The sequence below is a fragment of the Mercenaria mercenaria genome, chromosome 1 (genome assembly GCF_021730395.1).
Source record: "Mercenaria mercenaria strain notata chromosome 1, MADL_Memer_1, whole genome shotgun sequence".
NCBI lineage: Eukaryota > Metazoa > Mollusca > Bivalvia > Venerida > Veneridae > Mercenaria > Mercenaria mercenaria.
The window spans coordinates 108,471,396-108,490,847 of record NC_069361.1 but is presented as its reverse complement, the minus strand read 5'-3'; the positions used below and the strand labels follow the sequence as shown (position 1 = coordinate 108,490,847).

General features: G+C 35.0%; 1 protein-coding gene across 1 annotated transcript in view; it reads right to left on the bottom strand.

The window, feature by feature from the left end:
• Positions 1-17,348, bottom strand: part of LOC123527178 (guanylate-binding protein 1-like) — a 30,639-nt gene extending 13,291 nt beyond the window's left edge. Inside the window, exon 1 of the mRNA XM_053520210.1 lies at positions 17,024-17,348. The gene's annotated coding sequence lies outside the window, so the exon portion shown is untranslated. The remainder of the gene's footprint in view (positions 1-17,023) is intronic.
• Positions 17,349-19,452: the final 2,104 nt, after the last annotated feature.

Below are 19,452 nucleotides of genomic sequence, written 5' to 3'. Positions count from 1 at the left end.
CGGCCATTTCAAAGGCCAAACGTTTTACATTCTTTCAAACTTGTACAAGTTAAATGAACGCTGATATTGACGGAAATAGATGTATAATACAAATATTTCAAAGACATGAATAAATCCATCATTTCTTCTTGCGCGTGTCCGGACTTTTTTGCCACTTAATGTAAATATCCGATTTAATCCATCCCATTGTTAAAAGCAAATGCATGTATTAATCCACTCGGTTGTCTGCACTTTTACAACACTCTTGCATACAATGCAAAATAATTATGATAATATGTCAACATCCAAAGATAACTTCAGTAAAAATAGTCTCAGCAAAAGTTCCTTTCTTTATGGTAATCTGCACATCAAGCTTGTTCATTTATAAAAGTAAGAAGCAAATCAGGGTAATAGTGTGGGAGGAGTTACAATATTCCAGGACGTACGGACAAACGGACAGCAGCATCGCTATATCCCTCAACCCCTACCTTAATGCTGGGTATAAAAATAAAAGCTGACCGTTTTCAATATATTTTTCAAGCAAATCAAGTCAAAATTCTTTCCTTATTCAGTGACAGCCGCCAATCCATTGAATATCAAATGATTAGTCCTAACGCAAAAGAAAATGCACCTGTTAAATCTTTTACACATTGAGTTTTTAAAACAATGGTTTAAAACAATTCATTTACATGTATAGATCATTGATCAATCCTTAAGATTTATTTTGATTGGAAAAAAGTTCACACAATAGGTAATGTGGTGTTAAATAGTGCAATAAAGCATCTATAACTCTATGTAATACTGGTAGATACTTCTATGGGTGACAAACCTGTAACTTTATTGCAAAGTTCGGAAATCAAGACCTTACTTACTGAATAACATGTAACATTTCAATAATTTTGTTTTTTTGCATTGACTTTGTATAAAATAATCCAAGAGCATTTTGTCTGTTATTCCAATGTAATTAAAACATTTTATTCATTCAAAGATCTTCCATAGGGAAGTAGATATAATAATTCATTAAATATCACTCTTTATTGAATTTTCGGCCACCTGGCCTTTATCAAAACATGAAAAGCCATTGATACAACTATGTAACATCCATTTTATAATACTTGTTTTGTCTCAATGACGTGACGTCATTTCCTGTAAACACGACGTCAAACAGAGTAGAAGTAATTGTACTGGAAGGCGGTCAATGAGGCAGACGCAGCGAACGAAAGAAGAATTGTTAGGGTTACGCACGTTGGTTAACTGTATTAAGTTTAGTTTATACTAATTTGTTTTAGCTCGATTGTGATGAAAGCTTCAAACTTATTGGAACCACTCTCGAGTTCGCTTCCTGGAAAAACCAGTACTGGTGTCATATGAGAAGTCATGGTCGTGACCCCACTGGGGCTCGAACCCACGACCCCGGGATTGAGCGGCCGACACCATATCCACTAGAGCACCGCTCCCCTAACTGTATTTGATGGAAGTTATACGATTACATAAGAAAATAAACTAGACATAATTTACACGGTGTATTTAGTTGTCTAGCAAGCCTGTCGCTACTGGAATCGTCTATAGTAGTCAACCATGTGTTCATTGTACTTGATGATTTCTTTATATCAAAATTCGACAAGCGAGATTGGTTGCCTTATTTAACAGATTGTAAAATAAGTGTATATAAAAATTTAAGGATTTCTATATATTGCGCAATTTATTTTACATATAAAGTACTAGCATTCAGTTTACAATAATTGTATAAATACGGCGAACTTATTTACAGTAAATAATGATCTCTAATTAACTCACTTCAACAAAAGGGAAACAGACAGTACAATCACACCGAAACGAAGTATACGCTCGCAATGAAACACTTAACTAATTAAAACAGATTGATATAAGTTAAACAAAAATTACCTGGTAAGTTATATTTGTCTTTTCCTTTGAATTTGCCTCAAAATGTCCAAAGCCGTTGTCGATTTGTTCAGTTAATGTTTTCAGATTTTCACGTATTCACAACAAAACTTTCCTCGCATTAACGCATTTTGTAGAAGTTTATTTAATTTCAACACCAGTATTTAGATCATTTTAGAAATACCATGACAATAACAAACACAATTTTATTGTAAGAATACATAACTTAATACAATCACGCCAATGTTTAAAATTAATTTATTCTATTTATATATACTGAAGGGGTATAATTTAATAAAAAAAAAAGCACAGTGGCTTGAGTAAATTGTCTTAATCTTATTTAAGGAGGTAGATTACCTTGTTACCAGGGTAAATTCAAATTAGTTGAACCGCAGCAAATTTTTGTATTCCGTGTAATATGATGTTTTAAATGCTACAATCTCAATTTAGTTTATCTCTGTCCCTTCAAGTTCAGTTTTTATCCAGGTTTGAAGAACATGACCCTCCAAAGGTATTTTATATTGAAAGAAGAAGGAAAATACGGATATTTAACACTTTTCAGTGTATCTTAGTTTCACTGATATCCGTAGAAGTCTGCATAATTAATAATTTTACTTGTATGCGTGTTAGCTTTCTATTATAAGCTTAAAATGTATATGTCGCGGGGCTTGTGTTTCCATGGTAACGCATTTTCTCTCATTTTTAAACAACTATGTATATAAAAACGGGGTTTTCAACAACTTCAGTGTAATTCTGTTAATAACCAACATGGAATATTTGGGTAATATTATTAGCAAAATACCAAGCAATTTTAGAGCTTAGTTTTAGTATATATGTAACAAACTATCAAGGAAACTGAAAAGTAGGTATTTCAAATCAAACTGAAAGTTTTTAATCTGAAAATGGCCGTAACAAGTAACCCTTTCACCCAGCTGTATTCCAAATTACATTGGTTACCATCATCCATTTTCTTACATTCCGCATAACATTTCAATATAACTACATAAAAGAAGCAAACTATTTATTATAATTCAGAGCAAAAGACACTTAAAAATTTTCAGCATATAATGGCTGTTTGTAAATAGTTCAAATCAAGAAAATGCACAGAATTACGTACTTTCAAAATAAAAGCTATAGATTTTGCGCGGTAGCTGACACGTAACGTCATGACATCAATGACGTCATTTTACGGCAATATTGTTTTGAAGCGTTTCTGCGCAATTGATTCATTATTTCTGCATTATTAAACCATAAAGCATCAGATCGGAGACAGGTTCATGAATTGTTTTCAGTAAAATGGATATACAAACACATTTAGTTTGTCGTAAACGTCGTCGTAAATCGTCACGTTAGCTTCCGGTTGGACATGGCACTTACAAATATTAAGGTAACCTACCTCCTTAAAGAAAATAGTGCAACGGAAAATGTTGAAACTGACAGAATTTTAGATTTTGCATGTAAAAAAGCAAATGTCAAGTGAGCGTTAGTATGTCATTTTCTCTGACTAATGCTTATTTTTTATATTGATATTCAAGTGATAATCCGTCTGTGCGGTGGTATGTTTAGGACATGTTTTTATTTTTATGGATTATATTATTTCGTGCGCTTGACATCTTATCTTTAGTGCACAACATTTTATCTCGAGCGCTCGACATCTTATCTCGTTCGCATAATTCTTATCTCGTGAGTACGACTTCTTCTCTCGAACACTCAGCATCTTATCTCGAGTGCACGACATCTTATCTCGTGCGAACGACATCTTATCTCCAACGCTTATCATAGTATGTAGACTTCAGCCATATATCAAAGAATTTCCACGTTTCCCCTTACTGCTTACATGCAATTTTATAACTTTTTTGACAATTTGCGAATTGATGCTTTCAGTCGAACTGCGATTTGTTGCAATTTTAACATGTAATAAGCATAATTAATTATGTTTGTTTAATTTCGAAGATAAGGTGACCAGTAATGTGTACTTTCTTCCAAATGATGTGATAAACTTATGTTTGTTAGAAGTTTAAATAACATCTAAATAGGCCGGACCCTAATTATGTACTTGTCCGTATGATTTTATTGATGACAGCTACTGATGCCCTAAATACACACGAATATATATATGTTGAACCAGTACGAATGTATAGTACAATTCGGGCTCGTATATAAAGCAGCACCGAAACTAATCTTATTGGGTTAGTGGACTTGCTGTGGCATGTGCGTGTTCGTTTGTACTGCTAGGCGCTTTGCCGTAATTGGTCTGGTATATTGTGGTGGTGATTCAGTTCGTATAAATTCTCTCTACTATATATATATATATATTCTTGATAATTGTTTATTATGCGATAACAGCAGGATCCGAATAACGCAAAAGTTGATAAATTCAAAGACAATCTTAAGACACAGTATTTTGAGACTTCATGGCATTTATTTTAATTTTCTTGATAATTGTTTTATATGCGATAACAGCAGGATCCGAACAACAAAACAGAACAGAATAGAACAGAACAGAGAATTTATTAGTCAAATGCATGATACAGCATATAGACATAAACAATGATAAATACTAGCAATGCATGGTAACAAATAGTACAAGTATGAAATAACCTTTACAAATAAACACAATAATAGCAATATTTAACGAGAGTGTCTATTTCATTCACGATTCAGTAAGTCATTTCTCTTTTGAAAAGGTTTTAGTAAGTATAGAGCAATGTTATGGAGTAAATTAACGTTTATTGTCCTTTTCATTAAATCTACGAATTTGAACATACTTGGCCTCTGTCTATAATAGCGAGGTATGTAGCTAATACGCAAGTCTTTAAAGGCATCACACTCCAACACAAAATGAACTCGTCTTGAATGGTTAGTTTATCAAACAGCTCACACAGTCTATTATGCCTCACAATATTCCTATGCCTTCCTTATTCAATGTTCAAATAGTGCTTCGAACTCTCTGAACAGTGTCAAACTAGGATTATCGTCCATTTGTATTCTACACTCAATGATAAAATTGTTTGGTTTTGTTGATATTCACCGTTAGCTTCCAAAGTCTACGATAATCATACAATAAATCTAGATGAGATTGTAAACCTCCAGGCGTGTCACTTTACAATATTCAATCATCCGCAAATAAAATAAAGTATATACATATTTGGTCTAGATTAACCCAAAAAATATATTACTTTGCAAATGTATTTCAATGAAAAATGAGAACAAGATCGGCGAAGTTATTTCCCCTTGGAAAAGACCCATACCACATGAGAAAAAATCAGACAATGAATTCATATGCTTAACACATGAATGTACATGTTCATACATTGATTTCAACAATTTTAACATTTTACCATCAATATCTTCACTAATGAGCTTGTACCATAGACCATTTCTATAAATAGTATCGATTAACAGCAGGTGTTTTGTGAGTTTTTACATTTCATCGTTTATATTATTAAGGTTTGTGAATTAAATGTACAACGCTATTGACCATGCCATTGTATAGAAATAGGCGTTTAATCATGTTAATCAATTTCAGTTTCAGATTACCTGCTGAATACTCTCACAAGCTGGTCTGTAGCGATGTTATTAAACGACAGCTGGACAACTGTATTCAAAGCTTGTGCCTATACCTCGCTAAAGTCAGACGATTCTGTGGGCGCATATAAAGCTTGAAAGTACATATCCCATTCTTACGAGAAGATTTTCCTGTCCCTAATCACCCTCTTCTGTCATTTTAGACTGAGATTTCCTTTGTCTGGAGTTTACAATTTTCAAAAACTGTCCGCTATCAATTTCAACGTTAATCAATTTTCTACACACTTACTATTCATACACCTATATGTACTTTTTGCGGTCTTAGAATACCTCGCGTTTTTTCTTCTCTGCACCAACTTCCCCGAAGTGATTGCATCTTCTCTTTGTTATTCAACAACTCGTTAAAATAAAGAATAAATGTAAACATGTTTCTTGGTAATGTGGGTGGTCGGCGAAAGTCTACCTGGAATGGATGGAACAACTTATTTCCAGTCGAGCCCACGGCAAGTGTCATATTACTTCCTCAGCATCAAGTGAAAGCCGAAACTGCCGGAAACCGTATCAATTTATGTAAATCGCCCAGCACTACTCGGGATATCAGACGCGATCAGGAATCGAACCTGGACCACCGGAGTTTTGTCCAGCCTTTTAACCACTGCGTGCCTGATTCCCTATAAAATGGCTTAAAACACTTTCAATGGGACTGTTCAGCGCTACTTTTCAATATCGTGAAATATATATATGCATGAGCAAAACCGACTTTGTCAAAAACGCACGTTTTAAGATTAGCAAAGTCACTGCGGGACAATAATAATGACAGATGCTGTTTGATCGCCTTTTTTCAGTGTACATTATTATTATTATATATTTCACCTTCAGAGTCAATATAAACTTGTGCAGACGTAAATCATGTGTGAGCCTATAGACATTTCAGAGTGTGTCATTAAGTCTAATACCTTTAACGGCATGTAAATGTGTTCAATAACTATAAATATCATCATATGACACATAACTGTACTTTGCACCTTCATACGTGGGTGAAGTATTCACATTGCAAAAGTTACAACAGACAAAAATATACAAAAAATACAAGTGTGTTTGCTTGTTTTGGGTTTAACGCCGTTTTTCAACAGTATTTCAGTTAGGTAACGACGGGCAATTAACCTAACCAGTGATCCTCGATTCTGTACCAGTACAAACCTGTTCTACGCAAGTAACTACCAACTTCCCCACATTAATCAGAGGTGTAGGACACAATGTCTTCTATCAAATCGTCACGGAGAACATACGCCTCGCCCAGGGCTCAAACTCATGACCCCGCGATCCGTAGATCTGCGATCTTCCTATTAAGCTTAGCGGACGAGCTAAAAAGGTTCAATCACTTACATTTAAGCTAGCACAACATTTTCTTTATTGAAATCACTCATGAAAACGGTAACACCATTTACAGAATGTATCTTATATAAATAATACAGTGTATTTTATATACTCAACATAGACTTTGTAGGTTAATTCATTCATGGCATGTACACCTGAAATATCCTTTCCGCAGCCTTAACGTACTAAAACGTATTAGCGTCTGATGGCCCTTTCACGCTTCCGTAGAAACAACATTTATCACACGAAACTTATTTTGAAAATATTTCTGAAATGTCTAGGTCTGCAGCTCTCAAATACGGTTATATCTTACATCTGAGGCATATACTGACACTCTCAGACAACATCAAAAATGACATTTTGAGCGATTTGATGAAGTTCCAAAATTATCAATGTACCCTTAGTCCGTTACGGACCCCTGTAGGATTTCTGTTTATCCAGAGCTCAAATATTTTTTCACAGATTAAAAGCTGACATGCTGTACTAAAGCCCATGTAATTTCAATTCGTAATTAAGTGCTGAAAATTGGCTCCCCAATAGCAAAAAAATTAAAAAAAGAAGTCCACGCGCATACATTTAGAGGGGGTGAACCCTGCGCGTGACCCCTGACTATCTACGAATCAAAATGCGGCTTTCGTTTTCAAGTTTAGCATTTCTACTTTCATTTTATTTACTTCCGGAAATAGCTGGAGGTCGAGTGACGTCATTTTCTGTGTTGTCAAAAACATACATTTGCCTGGCGAGATTGCGTAAATATGTGCTGGCCGTCCTAAGGATATATACTGAATTCAAAAAATATAGTCATTGGAAACACATTGGTCATATGTTTTCATGCTACATGATACCAACGCCTCATCTGCCTACTTTATTATTGTAACAAATTTTTAAATACATGGTAATTGTAATCACTTATTATACTACCAAAATGACTAACTTGTGCAGAAAAAAGCCAGTGTTCAGATAAACCGTACATATCTATTGCGTTCTTCATTAATATCTCACTGAGATAGGAGGCACTAGACATAAATCTAAGGACGTTCCATGTAATAAAAATTCAAGGGCATCATGAATTAAATGGTGTTTATAATCTGATAATCGCACACAAATGCACACTTAATAAACGTAATCTCTAAGTGTATTAAATTTGTTTTCGTGAGAATAAAACTATCGTTCTACGAAAATACATTTGTTAGTGCATGTTAACTCTTAACCTTCACTCCATTAGACTAATCAAGTTACTGTAATATCTTCGAATGGCTTCTCACGATTTCCATGATGAACAGCTAACGTGCTTTGGCCAGAATCGTTTTTCGCATAAAGATCTGCTGGGACATTTAGGCGTACAATAATTGTCTTCAGCGAAAGATCCGAATAGAGAAATTGTAGGCCTTTACAAAGATTCAAATTCCTGGATATGCAAACACCAAATCGAAACAAATTTGAAAAGTCTGTAAATAAATTAATGATTTCTTAAATCAAAGTATACAAACGTTATTTTTTCCTCTTCTTTTGGGATGCTGAAAGTCAATAGTATTATTTTGGCGATAGGGCTTCCATCACATCCCCACAGGTTCTATACCCCGATGATTTTCGGCAGCTTCATTCTCGAATGGTAAATGAGGTGTTTTAGTGACTGCACTGTACCTTCTAATAGATTCTTCTGTTCACAAAGTGTAGATTCAGATTCTAACATACACCTGCGCACTTGGTGGCTACATTCAAGTATGTCCACATTGATGCTTCCTAACACTTCATTTATATAGTTCATCAGCTCCGTTCTACGTTTGTCATTTGCATGAAGTGGCTGATTCAGCAACAGCAGGCCGCTTGTAACCTTGAAAGTTTGTCTTTCAAAAAGGTCATTTTTGTTCGCGCATTGACATGTTATGGGATTCCGACTAGGTACTTATTTACTGGGTAGCTCCATCGGCGTCGGAGCCACTGAAGCTGCTAGGACTCTTGATGTGCTTATAATATCACATACTATAATCTTGCCCTTCAACAGCTGCAATAATATTATATACATATATGTCTTAAGAAAATTTGATGATAGGTTGATCACCTGACGAGTGCAAACTCTTCGTTTCAGCTCAGCCTGCAAAGCAAACGGAAAGTCATCGTGTTCCTGTTTATATATTTCAAAATCTTCCATCTGGACTCTCAGGTTCATTCGACGTATATTCTCTAAAGAGTTGGATGATAAACATATGTTTCAGTAAACCACGGTATAGAATCACTAGTTTGTGGTATTTGCACTGTCATATGTCAGATGATCAAAAGTGAAGATTCTTAAATATCATGATTTTGCGACAAATAGTCTTGCTCTTCTGAGCTTTCAGAGACTTTGTTGGGTTTTTTTTTTTGTTTTGGGTTAAATGACGTTTTAACAGTATTTAAATTATGTGACGGCTGGCAGTTAACCTAACCAGTGTTCCTGAATTCTGTACCAGTACAGATCTCTTCTCCGCAAGTGACTGCCAATTTCCTCACATGAATCAGATGTAGAGGACAAATGATTTCAGGCACAGTTTCTTTCAATCAAATCACCACGGAGAATATACGCCTCGCCCGGGGAACTCACAACTCCGCCATCCCTAGTTATGCGCTCTCCCTATTGAGCTTAGCGGGCGGGCTGAGCTTACAGAGACAGGCATTAACCCATTAGCATGGCCTGAAGCCTGAAGCTCTGCAATCAGCTTATTACAAAGCAAGGGGCCTCCGTGGCCGAGTGGTTAGAGTCGTTGACTTCAAACCATTTGCCCCTCATCGATGTGGTTCGAAACCTCATTTGGGGCGTAGAATTCTTCACGTGAGGAAGCCATCAGCTGGCTTACGGAAGGTCAGTGGTTCTACCCAGGTGCCCGCTCGTGATGAAATATGCACGGAGGAGCACCTGGGGTCTTCCTCCACCATTAAAGCTGGAAAGTCGCCATATGACCTAAAATTGTGTCGGTGCGACAATAAACCCAACAAAATAAATAAAAAAAAATTACAAAGCAAGTCGAGCGTTTAGGCGAACATAGGCCATTTGTACAGCGATACAACAAAACAGTTCTACAGTAACATAAGAAATGTCCTACATCACTCGCACACCCTAACATTGGTTCAAACAAAAAATCTGCTTCACAGTAACATTGAATGAACACAATAATCCAGAAAATGGATACATCTTTCCTGCAAACGGCTAAAGTCAAATCTTTCTTATCATATGTTTGACGTCACGGGAGTGAAATAAAGCCATTACATAAAAATGATAATACACTGGTGTAATCAACAAATTATCAAGGCCTTCGAGTGGTTTATCGTCTAATTTATCACGGTTCAGATGCGTAGGTATTGAACCACGAGGGCGTTAGCCCGAGTGGTTAAATACTGAAGCATCTAACGATGAACCGTGGTAAGTTACACGATTATTCACAAGAAGGCATTAATTGTTTTTATTCTGACATGCTCATTGACATTGTAATAAATATTATGCTGGACTTCATTTACCCGAGGAATAATGTTTCGTGCGTCATACGGCAATATTACGTCATAACTGGCGTGTCATAATGCTCTCTTACCGGTCCGCGCGTCAACCTTTGTTTATCGCAGAAAATACAGATCTTGAGTTCATTCCTTGTTTAACTGGCAGACAAATCTATTCATGTTAGAATGTAGGGATAATACACGTTTTTTGTGTGTTAACGTCTGCAGAAGCCCGCAGGATTGTTTGTGACCGAGACCGAAGGTCGAGGTCACAAACATATCCCAAGGGCTTCTGCTGACGTTAATACACAAAACAAACGTGTATTTCTCTGTTCTTGCACAAAAATATATTTCACGACGATTTATTTATTGTTTTCATATGTGATGACTTGACGATTCCGGAACATTTTTTATTTACCATTCCAGTTGTTCTTGGAAACGGTAAACATATTTTAAATATCCGTAGCCAGGGACCGGAAATAAACAATACTATCAAAAGCACATCCTGAAGGTTTTTAAGCGATTATTTTTATCTCCCACTATTACAAACATAAAATTACCAATAATTGTTCATATCATTTTACAATTTGGTGGACTCGATCATAATTTCAAGAATAATAACTTTACATTCGAGTATTACTGAGTACGGACACGCAGTTGGAGTACGGATGAGTACGAACGTAGTGTCAAGTTTCCAAGCTGTTTATATAAATTCTTCGAGAAATTAGATAAAAACATACTGACTGATACTTACCAAAATCATAAATATGATACCTAAAAACAAAGAATCGCGCAGGTAAACACGCGATTCTTTAACATTCACGGTTGTCTACAAAATCTGAATTGACGCAGAATTCTAAAAGGGGAGTAAACAATGGAAGAAACGAGTACGAACAATGTTGGGGGCAGCGCATTTGGCGTTAGTTACTGATACAGTAAAACATTCTATGATTTAGATTGCATCTTTAAAGCTTCAAGAAGAGGTTTTTATGAAAGAAAAAGACGCAGATACCAGATGTCAATCTGCGCAGAATTACATATACGTCCCTGGGAAAGCATTTCAAAAATAAAAATCGGGTATTAACAGCACGTGAATTGCCTTGTTTGCACACGATTTTTCTCCGTTAATACATGGGCGGATCCAGTGAAAAAAGTAGTTTTTTTGCAAGAATAAAGCTTTAACGTCGACGTTGTTTACAATATAAAGTCTTTTAAATAAAAAATGTATTCGCACATAAAACAAGCGACGTCAACTCCCACATAGTATGCCTATATTTTTTTACTAAATTTGAAATTGAAGAACGCCTTAAGATTTCATAATTGTACACAAGTACATTTTATTGTCTAATATACAGTTTCGCACTGTATTTGTTTTAAATGTTATAATTGAATCTCTATATTTACATAAATCTAGTTTCAGATTCGGTATGTACAAGAGCTGGAAAGATGGTTATGCGTGAACAGCGGAACGGCGCTTATTTGAACACATTGAAATGGGATTTAGCTGATACAGTTAAGTTCTATGATTAAACATAAAAGGAGGTAGGTTACCTTAGTATCTGTATGTGCGCATGCCCAACCGGAAGATAACTTAAGGATTTACGTAAACGTTTACGACAAGCTAAATGTGTTTGTCTATTTCTTTTTCTGAAAAAGAATCATTAACCTTTAACTGATCTGATGCTTAGTTGTATGATAATGCGGAAATAATGGATAAATTACCACAGAAACGCTACAATAAACTGTTGCCCTAAAATGACATTATCGACGTCATGAAGTTATGTGTCAGTAACCGCGCAAAATGAATAGCTTTTCTCTTGAAAGTACGTAATTCTGAGCCTTTGTTTTTTAGTTGAACTAGTTTCAAACAGCCATTATTTGCCAAAATAGTTTTATGAGTCTTTCGCTCTGAATAATAATCAATGTTTTGCGGCTTTTGTGTAGTTATATTGAAATGTTATGAGAAATGTAAGAAAATGGATGATGGTAAGTTATGTTATTGGGAATATAGCTGGGTGAAAAGTTACTTATTACGGTCATTTTCAAATACAAATTGGGCCATTTTATTTGTAATACCTTTTTGCCGTTTTTATTGATAGTTTTTACCTATATACATAAACAATGCTCTAAATTTGCAGTAGAAAATAGTGATTTCTTGAATTAAGTTAATGTCACCATGGAAACAAATCCTGTAATCTATGTACATCTAAATGTAAAATTCAAAGGCGTTGACACTGGTCTATTTTAGGAACATAATTTCAGCATTTTATCTGTATTTCAACATTAGCCATGAGAACAATAATTGCAAGCACAATGATTTTCCATAAAAATGTCAAATGAGGAGTACTGCTGTAAGTATTTTAAGCTTTGAAATTTTATTGAATAAATGCAAATCGTACAAAAAACATATTACTTACTTTGGAAATAAAATATTTTAAAACTACATTAAACGAGAAAAGTAATTTTATTTAACCTTTTTCAAAGATATTATGATAAAAAGCAAGATACTTTAAACATCTCTTTGGCCGTGGTTACTTTAAACGTTAAGATAAATAGGGTACCATGTAAAGTGTTGAGCATTCCGCTAATAATATTACCCTGATATTCTATGTTGATTTATTAACAGTATGACATTGAAGCCTTCGAATAACCAGTTATCATATATAGTTGTTTAAAAATTAGAGACAATGCGTTACCATTGAAACACGATCCCCGCAACATATACATTTTGAGATTTTATTAGAAAACTAGCGCTAAAAACAGCTGTTTTTTGTCACTTCCCGGCGGTGGGGGGGGGTGGGGGGGTTAACAGGAGAGAAAACGTGTGTTAACAGCGAGAATCTCGCGCTCGTGTGCTGTTATAACACCTTTTATATGTGCGCGTCCCGTGGCAAAGCGTAAACGTATTACGGCCCCAAAACGGATTATTCAAAAGGAAATGACGTCAACATGAAAAAAACAACGTAGACTTTCCCACGCATTTCATGGAAATTTAATGACGTTGTGGGATAATAATTATATTCTTTTACTTGATTCTGCAGATGTTATAACACGAAAAAACATGCGTTATCCCTACATTATCATACATAGTTGTTTAAAAATGAGAGAAAATGCGTAACAATTGAAACACGAGCCCGCGACATATACATTTTGAGCTTTTTTTAGAAAGCTACCGCGCATGCTAAAACATATCAACTACACAGATTTCTACGGATAACAGTTGAAACTGAAATACAATGTTCATATTTTCTTTCTTTTTTTCAATGTATTACATTTTAAGGTTCATGTACTTAAAATCTGGATAAAACTGGACAGAGATAAACGAACTTGAGATTGTAGCAGCTTAAACATTAACTTACACAAACTACCATACATTTCTACGATTTAACTAGTTGGATTTACACTGGTAACAAGGCAGTCTGCCTCAGAGATCATTCGATTAAAATTCAACGTTGTTGTATAATCAAGTGGTTTATAATAAACAATCATATACATAAAGTATCTATTTCGTCATTTTTCCAGCGTGTTATGATCAAAGCTAAATGTTGAAAAAATATCAAGAAAAACTCATCCACATGTACATTGTAATATGTATATTCTGAATCTATTACCCCTTCACACAGAAAACGGAATTTAATACATATATTAAACGTTAAATGCTGCCAGATAGATCCGCATCTTGAGTTTTTTTGTTTGTTTTGTTGGTTTTTTTTTTTTTTTTTTTTTTTTTTTTTGAATTCGGTGTATACTTGTTACCCTAACCCAAATATCCCGATCCTTCTCAATGTTTCAAATGTGTCGGTCTAACACGGAATGCTGCAGATGTCGCAACATACAGGTCACAATATGTCAATTTTCAACAGCTGAACTATCTTTTGGATGCCGAGCTATAATACTTGTGTTTCTGTCAACAGTCCATGTTATCGCGGCACACAAGTATATGTTATTACGCTTACTGATTACAGTAAACCTCACTTATAAGGAACTCGGATATAAGGAACACTCGGTTATAAGGAACAGTTTTCAATTCCCCGATGTAATTCCTTCTTTATTCAATGTAAAAATCCTCGGTTATAGGGAACTCGGTTATAAGGAACACTCGGTTATAAGGAACACTTTTTCCAGTCCCAAAGTACGAAATTCAATGGAAAACCCCTCGGTTATATCGAATAGACATAAAGAATAAAAACTAATGAAAACCGGAAATAAACAGGAGAATCGCTGATGACGTCAGATTAACGTCGGCACTTTCACGCGCTTTCATGCACATGAATTAAAGCACAAATTACTCGTATTTCATTTCTATCATCTTTAGTTTGTTAATTCATGGATACGAAAAAAAATATATCAGCATTAACATTTACCGAATACTAGACGATAGTAGACTTATATTTACTCTTGAAAGATTATGTTCAAGAGCTACATGAATTGGGTATTTCATGTTAAAAATAGTGAACGAAAATCAGTCACGGTCACCAAACCTTGGGATTTTAATATTGGTCATTACTAGTCTAGTTTCACGATGGAAATATCCTAAATAAATGTGCTAATTACGCGTGATAAACGATGGCAAACAGTCCAGTTTACCAAATTTCCAACTGTAAAAATTATAGCAGGTGCTTAAATGGACAATAGCAAAACTATATGTATAATTTACACTTTAATCCTTACGTATGGCGCCGTTGTAAAGTGTGTGCAAAATGAAAATCTCAACATTTTTTATATTAGTATTGATGCCTATTCACATAACATGCAGTCGGGCAAGGTAAGGGGAGTAACTGCAACATATCTTATAGTCATATGTAGCACCCTCTAAAAAAGAGATAGAAATAACCGACAAAAATATACATGTACACAAATTACGGTTATTCTTACATTTTGTACATTTTGGCTAAGTTTAGGTTAAACGCCGTGTTTCAACACTTTTTCAGTCATATGCATGCAGGCAGTTTACCTTATCATCTCTCCAGGAAAGGGCCGGTACATGTACTATACTCGCAACTTTCTCATATAAAGATTCATGGTCGGCCCGGAGTGTGAACACATAGCCCTTTTCAAACGTCAGTCAAATAGTGTTCACTATTGTGTTCTTTATACAAACCTCGGTTACAAGGAACTAGTTCGCTATACGGATATAAGGAACTTCGGTTATAAGGAACAATTTTTAGAGGTCCCAAGCTGTTCCTTATAAGCGAGGTTTACTGTACCAATTTCGGTATGCTCTTACATTAGTTAGTTTCTACATGTAAGTTAAAAAAAACAATCATATGAAATATAGGGCCGGTCCGATTATGTTTTCTTTTTTACCTTAAAGTCCTGCTCCCGTGCTACCTTTTAACCTTGAATTGTCACTGAAAAAGCATAAAAATCATGGGTTGCATACACACGAAAGAATATGAATAGCTGTGGAGCAGGGCTTTAAAGTCATATTGAGAATATATGTATGATACACGATTTTGTATATTAACGTGTGCATAAGTCCAAGGGATTATCATATCCCAATTAGTTTTTATACGTTAATGCACAGAACAAACGCATACTGTCGCTACTCTTGCAAAAGAATATGACACGAAAACTGAATGTATTGTTAATACAGGTGATAAATTTACTATTCCAGTTCAATTTTCAATTACCATCTTGTTTTTCTTGGAAACGGTCATCATGTTTTAGATATCCGTGACTGGGGTGCACAAATAATCAACGTCACAAAAAGCATGTTTTTAATGCTTTAAACTACCACTATTATTTCTCGTTATTACTAACCATGTTTGTGTATATCGATTTAAGTTTCAGTTCACATAAACACAATTTGGCGCAGCATTTCAAAAATATTGACTAAGTTTTAACAGCACGTCCACCGCCTTGTTAATACAGGAATTTTTTCTCGTTAACACACACCCATCTCGAACAAAGAAATACATTTTTACGAATAATAAAGGAATGAATGTCATATTTTTATTGTTTTACACACTTGTAAAACCCGTAACCGAAGGCCGTGATCGTAGATATGTTTACGAGGTTTCGGGTTTTACAAGTGTGTAAAACAAAAAAAATATATGACATTTATTACTTTCGTTTCTTTTTATAGTCATTGTTTTCAATTTATTTCAAATCTCTGTACTGGCAGTATAAATAAAAAGCGAAAAACAATAGTCCAACATCGGGAGCAGCACAAAAGCTATCCGAAAAAAATTGTTTTACACACTTGCAAAAAAATTCTGTTAGCCAATCAAATTGAAGGAAACGGTCCAAAAAAACACAAATTTTCTAAATAATGAATAGAACAAAGTACTTCTGACACTGTCCTTGGAAAGAGCATCTGTGTATAATGTAATAAGTGAATCAATTGCCACATAATGAAGTACAATCATTTAAACTTATAATTGTTTAACCAGTCCAATTTTGCATACTTTCAAGTAACAGATATCTAAAGCAAAGAATCATTTTCCGGTGTGAACTGGAACAGCAAACGTGTGCTAGCAACACTTCAACCAGTCGAGCACCACGACCTTAGTAATGGTTTCGCTTCCATATATTTCAAAGGAACTAGATCGCAATCAAGGAAACGAGAATTATAAAAAAAAGGAACATTTAGTTGGGTTAGAAGGTTTAAAAACAACTTACCTTTTATCCTAAAGTTTTATGTATACTTATTTTATAAATTCCTGATATGTGTGGTGTATATATGTACTAGATCGCAATCAAGAAAACACACATGTGCTATCAAAACGGAACGTTCGGCTGGACTGGTCAGTTAAAAAAGTCTTACCTGATATCCCAAAGTTCTCTGCATAATTGTCTTAAATTCCCGATGTGTATAACATGCAATCATAAGACTCATCTCAAGATGATAAGCTGCACGATTTTATTTGTTACGAAGAGAGTGCCGACTTGTTCCTGGCTTGTAATCTTAATATCCTCCCTAAAAACACTTTATTATGTGCCTAAGTTTATGGCATTGAACCTAAAGATGGTAAGTTTCAGCATGTTTCTAAAATTTACAAAATTTTCACAAATACGGCAAAAAACATACTTGAATTATCTACTTTACTTCTATCAAGGTTTTCTCTTTGTATGCTATTTTGCTTTATCGGTTTTCAAATTTATCATTGTACAAAAAACTAGAGATTATATTTGAAAACAGGATTGCTGATAAAAATGCTTATCAATAGAAATAAGTGGAACACCACAGATCGGCCACCACGACGTAAATGAACATGTTGCAAGCTCGGTTTGATTGAGCCTGTTCATGGGCGGTAGTGGAAATACAGGCTACCGTCCACGCGCTCTTGCCGCGGGTTGAAATGAAATCAACATTTTCATATATAACAGGTACCGAAATAAAATTTAGAGACACCTACAGATAATTCATACGGCGATAAACATGAAACATTCAATGATAAACAGAATGCAATTTCATGAAAAGCAGCTTGTCATCCCAAATTAAAATTAGTGGGTTGACCTGCACGGAAAATCAATGGGCAAAAGTTTTCAAACTTTAATTTAGAAAGGGGATCTGAGGTAATGAAGCCTACAGATCACAGAAAATGCCAAAAGACAATATTTAAAGGCAGGCAACATAGCTTTAGGGTGATTAAACAATACCGAAACTATTAAAGCGGGAATATTGGAACCACCCAGACCGAAATGTTCAAGCTGAAAAATTAAACAGTACACTAACACAACATGAATGTCGTGCTGTACCATCTGAGGAGGTCAAAATATAACAGCTCTGATTGATATTAGTGGGGAGACTCTTTACGGCCGTCACACGGCACAAACAATGCTGCTGTAATAATGCTGCTGTATCGCAGGGTACCAAACAAAACATAAATGAAAAAGATGCAGATTCGGTTTGATTGAACCTGTTCATGGATGATGATGGAAATGCTAGCTTCCGTTCAAGCAGCGATTTTAGAAGAACTCAACATTTACCCATGCAAGTACTGGAATAAAATTTAGAATAACACAAAGGTTAGTTTATACAGCTTTTTACATTGAACCTTCAAAGATACGCAGATATAATTGGATGAAAAGCGACATATGATCCCAAGTTAAAATTTGTGGTTTGCTCTAAACGAGAAAACAATGGGCAGAAGTAAACAAACTGGAATATAGACAGAGGATTTGAGATTATGGGGCCCTGCATATCGCAAAAACTGCCAAAAGGAGGCAACATAGCCTTTGGGTTGTAAACAATTACGAAAACTATTAAAGCGGGAGTACTGGAACCTAAGCCAATACGGTGAACGATCTAAAGAGATCTAAATATAACAGTTCTGACTGAAAAAAACGGGGAGACTTTTTACGGCCGTTTCGTCTTTACCAATACGCGAGATCATTCAGAATACTCAATCACAATGAGCGTACAATTATTAGATAAAACTTGAAAGCTTCAAATAAAAACAACCAAGAGATTAACTGGATAAAAGCATATTTATCTTGAGAGTATTTGCTGTCACTTAAGATATATCGCAACAAGTAGGATACAGTTTCTCTTATTGCCAAGTTAAGTGAATAGCTTAAAGTTCATATCTTGAATTACTGATATAACAAAATGCAGTCACAATTACACATAAAGCGTTAAAACTTTCAGAACGATTTTGTGTTCTTCCGCAGCAATCTCTGATATAAATTTGTAGACAATGATTTTCTCTCTTAATAATGACGGTAACAAAAAGCGCAATGTAGTGATACAGTTTAATATACTAACCCCATTATATAACAACTTAGTAAATATTTAATTTAAAAACAATTTAAAAGCAAACACTAGTCCTGATATCAGTTGTGACAATGAATTAAACCCGGATGGTTAGCCCTGTTGTCCAAACACATAACATTAAGCTACGCTGCTGATTTTCGTTACACTCTACTATGATATGACAAATCTGAGTTATCTAAGGAGACAATAACTGAACTGCTTGTCTACTCTCTGGTTGGGGAGTTATTCCAGTATGCCAAAGTGTCTCTAAATTGACTTCATATAAATATTTTTAAAGTACGTGACAAACATCGAATAATCTGTTAGAACATCATGAAATTATTCACTAAGTTAAATGATTCAGAGGAAAATAAGAATTTGTTCGTCCTCACACCCTCACAAATATTTAAGTAAAAAGCATCAGTATAACATGGAAATAGAAAAAGATAATAGGTAAGGGTAGATTTCTCGCAAGATGCGGAGATAACGTCACTGTT